Genomic DNA, 9654 nt, shown 5'->3' on the forward strand with positions numbered 1-9654 from the left:
GCGCTTTTGAGTGTTTGCAATGAGGAGGATTGTCACTGAACGAGGCTTGCAAGAACTTGTGCATGATGGGTCGCATTTTATCAGTGAGGCAATAAAGGAACCGGAAAAGTTCACAAAAATTAAAAATAGAGAAATAAATGTAGATGAAAATGGAGAAGAAGTGAGAAAATGCGTGCATAAAAAGAAGATAGCTTCAAGAAAATTCTTCAGAAGTTGCTTTTTTGCCAACTTAGAAACAAATAATTCGCCAAATTTATTATCAGCATTATTTGTGTATTTAGAATGGAAAATAATCGACAAAGAGGAATAAATGATCAATGCATCATATTATTTCGATATGCAACAGAAAATGAATTTGTGGAAATGGATGACTTTTTGCAAAGTGGAACAGTTGAAGCCAATTTGAAACAGGTCAGTCAATAAGCAATAGATGTTGAAATAACATTTAGAAGCATTTCATTTTTTTGATTTTTTTTTTTTCAAGTTCATTGAAAGAAGAGGAGAACGAAGAAACGAAAAAAGTGAAAAGATAGATAATTGAACGACATGTTTTTGAAAAGAAAAAAGAAGCAGAATACGAAAAGAAAATCGCAAACTTTTGTTGAATATTGGATTTCCTAAAAAGGTTACGCAATCTTTTTGTATTCTCGTTGAATATTTCTGATAATTTCGTGAAAGCTTGAGAAATAGTTTAAATTTTTTCCCTAATTTTGGATATTTGGTCTTTCTTTTTTAATTGTTTAACAAAATAAGTGACAAACATTCTCTAAATAAACGAAAGCATATCTTTTATTTTAAAAATGTTTCGAAATGAAACAAAGCAATGAAAGAGAAGTTTTTTTTCGCCTATTCGATTAATATCTTTTTTCAACTTTCAAATAAAGAACAAATTGGATAATTTTTTTAAAAAAAAAACACTCCACAAAGCCGGTATGTCCTTTTTGAAAATAATCGTCATTAGATGCAGTACGGAAATTTTTTAAAAGAATTTAAAAATCTTTAAGATTCTTTCATTTCTTTCTAAAAATATGCTCAATAATATTTGAAATGAGATGGAAAATAAGGACAGTTTTTTGAAGACAATCACTTCGAGAAGTGGAAGAAGAGTGAACAAATCTATTTGAAGGAACTTTTTAATATGCAAAAATGCATGATTGATTATAAAAATATCAATTCAGCAAATATCGTTGAAAAAATATATATATGTCTAAATTTTTTTGAAAAGTTTCTTTTGTTTAATTTTCTTTAAAAAATAAAAATTTCAAATTTCGATCAAACATAAGTTCTCTCTCAAAAACTATTCTCAAATGGAAATGACAACATTGTCAAGATTTTGTTTTCATGCTAGCAAAATTTGGTGAGTGGAAATAGAAATTTTATCGAAATATGAATTTTTTATTCTATTTGATAATAAAACAAAAGGAACTTTGCAAAAAAATTTAGTCATATCTTCAAATTTGTTAAAACATTGTTTCACTTCAATTCGAAATTTGATCATTTCACATCTCAAACAAACATTTACAAACTTATTTAATAACAAACCACTGAAATTGCTATTCTTTTTATATTGCATTTAATTCTCAACATCTCTGTGTTAATATCTGAATGTTTCAAGTCAAACATGAACGAAAATATTCTTTTCATTTTTACAAATGTCATTTCATCCGGCAACCATGTTGAACATCAATGAATCAACAAATCCAATAAAGGATATCATTCAAAATGTTCGTTCAATTTATGAAATCAATATATGTTTAACATTAAAACTATAATTGTGCATTATTATTAAAAATAGAATAATTTAAAAACAATTCAGACTTTGCATTAAGTCTCATTGCATTTATTCAACAAAAGAAAACAACAATGCAAGTTCTCATTCTTTTCAAATTGCTTTTATTTATATCTTTAAAGAAAAAAGGCAAATGTATCTACTGAAGAACGAATAGTTATGGTTGTCGAAAAAAAATGATAAAAAAACAAAGTTAAGATTTGGGTCGTATGTCTTGTTGAATTGTTTTTTCTTTCGCATTTTTTGAATAATTGACGGGAAGTGACGTCAATGACGTCAGTGAAGTCAGTGACGAATGAAAAATCCTATTTCCGCTTTAGCGTCAGTGATAACTGAATAATGGTAATTTTGATAAATAAATTTCAATTTCTTTTCTTTTCTTTTCTTTTTTTTTTCTTTTTCTTTTTCTTTTTTTTTCTTTTTTCTTTTTTTTGTGACGTGGAAAAAAATGTCACATCCGTAAAAAATCGAAAAGGTCACGTCAGAAGTCAGCACGTCACCCAGGGCTAGCCTTAACACATCTTATTCTATATGAGTGAATAAATTCGTACAAGTTCTAAGGATGTGTGTTCATTTGCTCAGATGATCAAAAATCAACACATTCTTTGGATGGTGAAAAATGTCAAAGAAAGAGCTTGAGATTCAAAGAACTGCAGCATCCAGTGACACGTAGTTACTGGAAACTTTTCACGAGACAGGTCTTCGTTTGCATCTTGTTTGCGGAATATAAAAAGGGAATACTGGTATAACATTGGAAAATTCAAAAATCAATATTAGCAATTTATTTTTTTACATTTTAAATATATGGGGGGAAATACGGACTTTCAAGTTTTTTTTTGCACAAGGTATTGAAAATTTGCTTCAGTCATAACGAAATTACGCGTTCTCAAATTTTAAATAAAATTGGAATTTCAGATCCTTAAACAAATGTTAAAGATATCACCACATAATTTTTTGTGATCTCGTTCGCATTTCACAAAATGGACACATTTATTTCATATTTTTTTGATCACAAAAAATTCATCAAAGGCGCATAATTTTTCAATGAAAATGCCTAAAGTTAAATATTTTGTCCCATATCAGCTATTAAAAGTTATTTATTTTTTGCGGTAACTTGTAATATATTTTTTTGAATTAATTTTTTGATCAAATCTTATTCCCATTTTTTGAGTGAAAACAACTAATTTTCTTGACTGAAACATTTATTATCTTAAAAGAAAAGCCAACTTTATGATAATTCATGCATTTAATGAAGAAGAAATGGCTTGGTATATGTCATTCACTTTACTGAGAGATGAAGAGGGAAAAAATGCATGTGAATTAGTTTTGTTATGAAGCCGTAAAAAATGAAAAATTGAGCTCTTCAAAAATATTATATGCGTAATTCTTTTTGAAAAGTCGCAAATGTTTAATTTTCAAATAAATCAAAAATTTCATATTTTGCTCATATTTATGTTTCCACTCTCCAAACTTCACTGATATGGAATACATTTCTGGATAATGCTATTTCATTCATTCTGAAGAAATTTCGTGAGTGGAAACAGAAATTTGAGCAAAATAAGTAATTTTTGATTTATCTGAAAATTAAACATTTGCAACTTTTCAAAAAGAATGACACATATTCCTTTTTAATAGATGTCATATGCTTAAGGATATTATAAAATATCTTCTATTATTGGGTTTCGGTGAAATGAATAAGTTTCGAATTCGAAAAATATTTTTTGGGTTCGGGTTGTTAAAAAAAAAAATAAAAATAAATAAAGTATTTTTGAGGTGCAGAAACTCATTAAAAATGAAGATGATGGAACTGAAAAAAAGATTCGGTTCACTTTCATATTGTTATCTTTTATAATGAGATGAAAATTACTAAAATATCAAGGCCTATATTAGAACAATATTGTGAATGAAATATTTCACATCGCATTGAAACAATTTTTAAAAAAATTGAAAAATTCTATTTTAATTCAGATTAATTTCCGCGCGTGATATTTTGAATAAATATATTAAAAACAATGATTATCACTTTTATCATAAAATAAAGAAAATTCTGATGTTCCGGAAAAGAACCCATTTGAACAAAAAAGCTTCAATTGAACACGCAAATAATGTTTCCAGATATTCTCTGAAAATAGCTAAAAAAGTTCTGAAGGAGAATCGTGTCGTCGGATAACCTGGGAGACCTTTTATTTATTCTAAAACAGACGAACAAAAAAATTAATTGTCAGATTGAAAGTCGATGTGGATAAAGGAATTTTCCATTCTATGAGAGATATGGCGGAAATGATTTGTGACCATTCGAATATATATATTTCTATTTTTTTGTTGCATGAAGGCAAATGAAATTAGAAGAGAAAAAAGAACTGAAGAAGAAGAAGTCGAATTTGTTGGCAAACACTGGTCAAAGAGATAAATGAAAGATATTCAAAACTTGCTTTGAAAATAGTATCAAAGTTACCAATAAGCCGTGCTGCGCATAATTCGAAGTAAACAGTTGGTCCTTTATTTGACAAATTCGTTTTGTTCTTTTCCGATGAAAAAATTGTGTCGCAATTGTTGATCAATTTAATTCAATCACAACCATTTTTTTTGAAATATTCATATAATAGAATTGGTTCCATCATCTTCTTCTGTTCATTAAGTCATCCCAGAGCCTTCGTTTCTAAATGTCACATGAATTGCTGTTCTTCCAAGCGCAGATGGAGTGAGATATTTAACTCCAGTTCTTATCCCATATTCAACAATTCCCAAAGAATAAATAGAAGCTGCAACAGAAAATGAGGTATTCATTCCATGTTCAACTTGACACATGACGGTTGCATGGTTTCTTGATGTATTTCAAAAAGTGATACTTCCGAGCATAAAAAAAGTTAATTGCCATTGGTCAACAACACAATCACGCTGCCTTGGTTATGGATGGATCGATAGGACATTTTTCTACAGAGATCAAAAAATTATGCAAAGATAATTAAATTGAGCTTATTCAACTACCATCACACACCTCTCACTTGGTACAACCAAAAACCAGTACATTTTTGTGAACAAAAAAAATATTTTAAAAATCAACAGAATGAGGGATAATTTACACGGCTAGTGAAAGAAGAAAAGAATTTTTTTTCGTTCAAAAAGAAGTAATTGCAATGACTTCGTTTCCATATACAATAAAACCTAGCTGGCGAGTGACAGGACTTCATCCATTGTATCCAGATTCTATTCTTGTTCAACTTCCTGACAAGCATCCTGAATGTACAGAAATTGCTTCATCATCAAACAGGGAACCAGAAGGAGCAATATCTGGAAAATTTTGGCTTTGTTCTAATGATTTGTCTGTTATTGAAATGTGATTGAGTTTTTTTGTCCACTCTTTAAAAATTTTCATTCTTAAATCGATTCTTTCCAAAAACATTCTGATATCATGTTGCAACCAATCTGTTTTTGTTTATTTTCGAAGAGAAAAAAGAAAACTGTGGATGTGGAAATGTTCGAACTTTTTTGATCATCTGAGCGGGTTTACTCCCCGACTATTGGGAAATTGTGAAAATGCATTGAGTGATCGGTTTCAATGATTTTTTTGAATGCATTAACAAGTGTTATAATTTAATTCTATAATTTGCAATTTGAAAATTACACAACACTAGTGTCATCTGGCATTTTTTCATGTCACATTTATCTTTGTGACTAACATTCTTTAAGAATAAAATTTAAAATAATTGACGGACTTGCTGAAACAAAATAAACGAAAACGAATAAAAAGAATAAATAAATACGAAAAATAAAATAAATTATTGAAACAATAAACCTGAATTATTATAATAAAGAACAAACCGAAAACCATCATATGTGTGATAATTTTTGAAATCATAACTTTTTTCGAGGTACTTAATATTACTATGTTCAATGGAATTATCTAAAATTTTTCTGATACAAACGTGAAATTTTAAAATTATTGCAAAAAGCCAATGCCCGAGTTGAATGCAATCAAAAATATCTATAAATTGCATTATTCCTTTTCAGCGCATATTTTTAACATTCAAAACTTATTCTCAAATCGAAATATTTGATTGAATATATATGATTTCAAAAATAATCACCCATATGGAACACAACAATGTGAAATTGATCGTTATGACATTTTTGGATTTTAAAAATCAAAAATCGTCAATAAAATCAAACACCATCAGTTCCAGTTTTGTGGAAAACATTGATTCAGAACAAAATAAATATGATGAAGGACTCATATAATACTTATCAGATTTTTTTGTTGTTCAATTTTTCTTAATATTTTTTTTTCCTTTAACCAGAATAATTCAATTTGACGGATGTGGTGAGGGATTTTTTATTTGTGCACCATTCTTAATATCTTACGATTTGGGTGATTATTTTAGAAATCATATTTTTTCTAACAAAATTTTTGGTTTTAAAAATGATATTGAATATTATTAAATGAACATTGACAAGTGAAATGGCTTGTTGAATACATTTTTATCTTTGATTCCGAAAAACCATTTGTTTTTAAAAACAATAATCATGCTTTTTCACTTTTGAATTCTAATTTTCTTTTATTAAACTGAAAAACAATGAAAACAGACACCGCGAAAAAAGTTATGATAAAAAAAATAATTACCCATTTCTTTTCAGCGTTACTTTTAATATCGTTTTATATATTCACAATAGCTCGAAAAGTGTTCAAGCTATCTTTCAAAGACATTTTTTTATGTGAAGAATGTGTTCATTGTTTATCATTTAACTTCGAAAGAGTTCTTTCAAAAAAAAAAAAATCAAAAAATATCACACTTATTCGAAAAATTGTGGGTTTGAAAAAAAAATTATATATTTGATCACTGAATATCATTTTTTGTGATGTGTTTTGTTCTAATTTTTTCTTTTTCATTTTCCCCTTTCATTTCCATTCTATTCAATTCATTTTCATTTTTTGTTTTTTTCATTTTTTTGTTTTATTTTTTATTTTAAAATTTCTTTAACTAATGCTTAGCTTGTATTTCCGCGAGTTTTTGAAACCGTGTGTTTTCCTTGTTAGTGAAGTTTTTTTACTTTTCTTTTTCTCATTTATCATTATTTGAAAACCAAGAAATCCTTTTTTTTTTGTTTTTTTGTTGTTGTTTTGCAACATCTTCTTTTTTGAAAAATACTTAAATTTAAACACAGGAAATTTCTATAACCTCGATTCCTTGTGTTTCAATAATAGAATATTATATGAAATGACATTTGTGAAAGCCATCTTTGTTAAATTTTTGTGAGTTGAATGTTTTACGTGGAAAACAATACATCAATATTTTCATTTTCTGGTGAAAATCCTTTTCGATGCAATTTTTCACCACTTTTTTATATTGAAACACTTTTTTGTTTATCAAATACGTTTGACAAATTTGAAAAATAACAATAAACTCCTTCAAAATTTCTGTTTCACGAGAAAAAAGCGAGATGTAAAAACTGTTGAAAAAAAAGGGTTTCTCAGTTTTTATACGACCAAAAATGTGAAAAAAAAATCAAAAAACATTATTAATAAGGAATACACTCTGTTTCAAAAGCTTGTGGAAATACAAGCTAAACATTGGTAAAAAAATATTTTCCTGTAAGATCTTTCTTTTGAAGAATATATTTTCGAAAAGAATACGAGCACAACTTTGTGTGAAAAATATTATTTGGAAAAAAATAATCACACATTGAATGCAAGCTTCTTTTTGAAGCATTAAAAGAAAAAAATGAGGATCTTGCAAAAAAACAATATGTATGATTATTTTTGGAATCATAATTTTTCATTCAAAAATTTTGGCACGAAAAATTCCCTTAAACATTAATAAATGAACACTGAAAAATGAAATGGTTTATTGGAGATATCTTCATCTTCATTTCTGCAAATGCATTTGTTTATAAAACAGTCGTGCTGAATTTGGCATTTGAATACGAAATCTCTTTCCAATTACAAACAACCTTAGAAAAAACATCACTCCGAAAAAAGTTATGATTTCAAAAATAATCACCCATATACAAAAAATAATTTGACTGAAAAATCATTACATTATTATTTCGAAGTTTTCACGTTTTTTAAGAAATGAGAATAAATTAAAAACTGTGACATTTTGTGGCATAATGGTATTATCTCGAAGTACTCAAAACTTTTATTTTTCTATTTCAACATATTTATATGTGTATTCTAACAATCTTTATATAATTAAAAATACCAGAAAATGACTTGTATATTTTTTCAGAAAAAATAAAATTTTGGGGGAAACAAGCGTTTTACTGGTTGGATTAATTAAAATTTCTGTGAAAATAGCATATCCAGAAGATGAAAAGGAACATAATTTTGAACTTTTGAAAACATTCACTAATGAAGAAAAGGCTTGGCAGTGGTTTTTTCAATTTGTTTTACAAGACAAACATCCAGAGTGTACTATTCACCAAAAGAGTTTGGCTTTATTGAATGAAAAAGGAACTTATAGACATTGGATGTGCTTCAAATGCAACAAAAAACGGACAGTTTTCAAAAATACAAGAATGGAAAATTACAAAATTTGCCAAGGCAAATTTTTTATTAATCGTTTTATTTCTATGGCAAGGATAAATACAAACTCAGATAAGCTTTATAATAGAAGTTGATCCAAAAATTGTGGGATATTGGAGTAGTGTTTTACGTGTTGAGTGTATGAATATCATTAATCGAAGCCCTATCATGATTGGTGGTGTAGGAAAAACAGTTGAAATCGACAAATGCATTTGGAGAAGAAGAAAGTGTAAGAGAGGCAGAAGAAAAAAAGCAGATATGGATATTAGGAGGATTAGAAAGAAATGAAGATTAGAAAATTTCAAAAAGAAGATTTGTTTTTTTTGTTCCTGACCGAAGTGCCTAAACGCTTTCTCCTCGAATAAAATCTCACATTCATCAAGGAACCACAATAATGAGCGATGTCTGGCATGCGCACAGCAGCTTGAAGGATCATGGCGACATTCATCAAACAGTGAATCATACAAAAAATTTTGTGTATCCAATAACGCAGGCATGCACAAATACAGTGGAAGGAATGTGGTCACATCTGAGATCTTTTTTTCCAAGACATGGCATAAGGGAAAAATATATTGGAGACGATCTTTCTTTTTGGATGGTGAAAAAAACGGTGAAAGTTTCTTTTTTGGATATTGTGGGATATATCGTCAATGGAAGAGTAAATGAGAGAGAAATCATAGAAGAAGAAGAAGAAATCGAAAATGATGTTCCTGATATTGATGATATCTATGAAATTTCTGTTCCAGAAGATGATAATACTTCAAGCGATGAGATTTCTGACGGAGCTAATGCATCAAATTGGAGCGAAGATTTATTGATTTTTAATTTATTTTTATCATGACCCAAAAATGAATTTTTTTAATTAAATTTAAAATTTTCTATTTTTTTCACAAATCATCAATTTCCTATTAATTTAACATGAAAATAATGAAATAACATATGTTTTCAAATAGTTTGATAACATTCAAAATGAAAAAAATTCTCTTCGATATAATCTCATCTTGCCCATTTAGTTTATTTATTAAGTTTTTTGTCATCAAAATCACATATTTGAACTCTAAAAGGTGTGTTTCGTTTTTAAAAAGGAACCAAAACTTATGATTTACAAAAAATTTTAAGAATAAATGAACATTAATTACAACATCAAATTGTATTTCATCATCGGTTTCTACTTTCTTCAGGTAAGAGCAGAAGATAGGGGTACCTATTTTTTTAATAGAAAAATATTTGTATGCACTCAAAAAGCTTCATTGACAATTTCTATGCTGTTTTAAAAAAATAAATGAGTATATTGAGTGAATTCTTGAGATGTTTTGTGAATGTGAAAAAAATACAAAAAAAT

This window comes from Monocercomonoides exilis, assembly GCF_001643675.1.
Source record: "Monocercomonoides exilis strain PA203 chromosome Unknown scaffold63-433378, whole genome shotgun sequence".
Classification (NCBI taxonomy): domain Eukaryota; phylum Preaxostyla; order Oxymonadida; family Polymastigidae; genus Monocercomonoides; species Monocercomonoides exilis.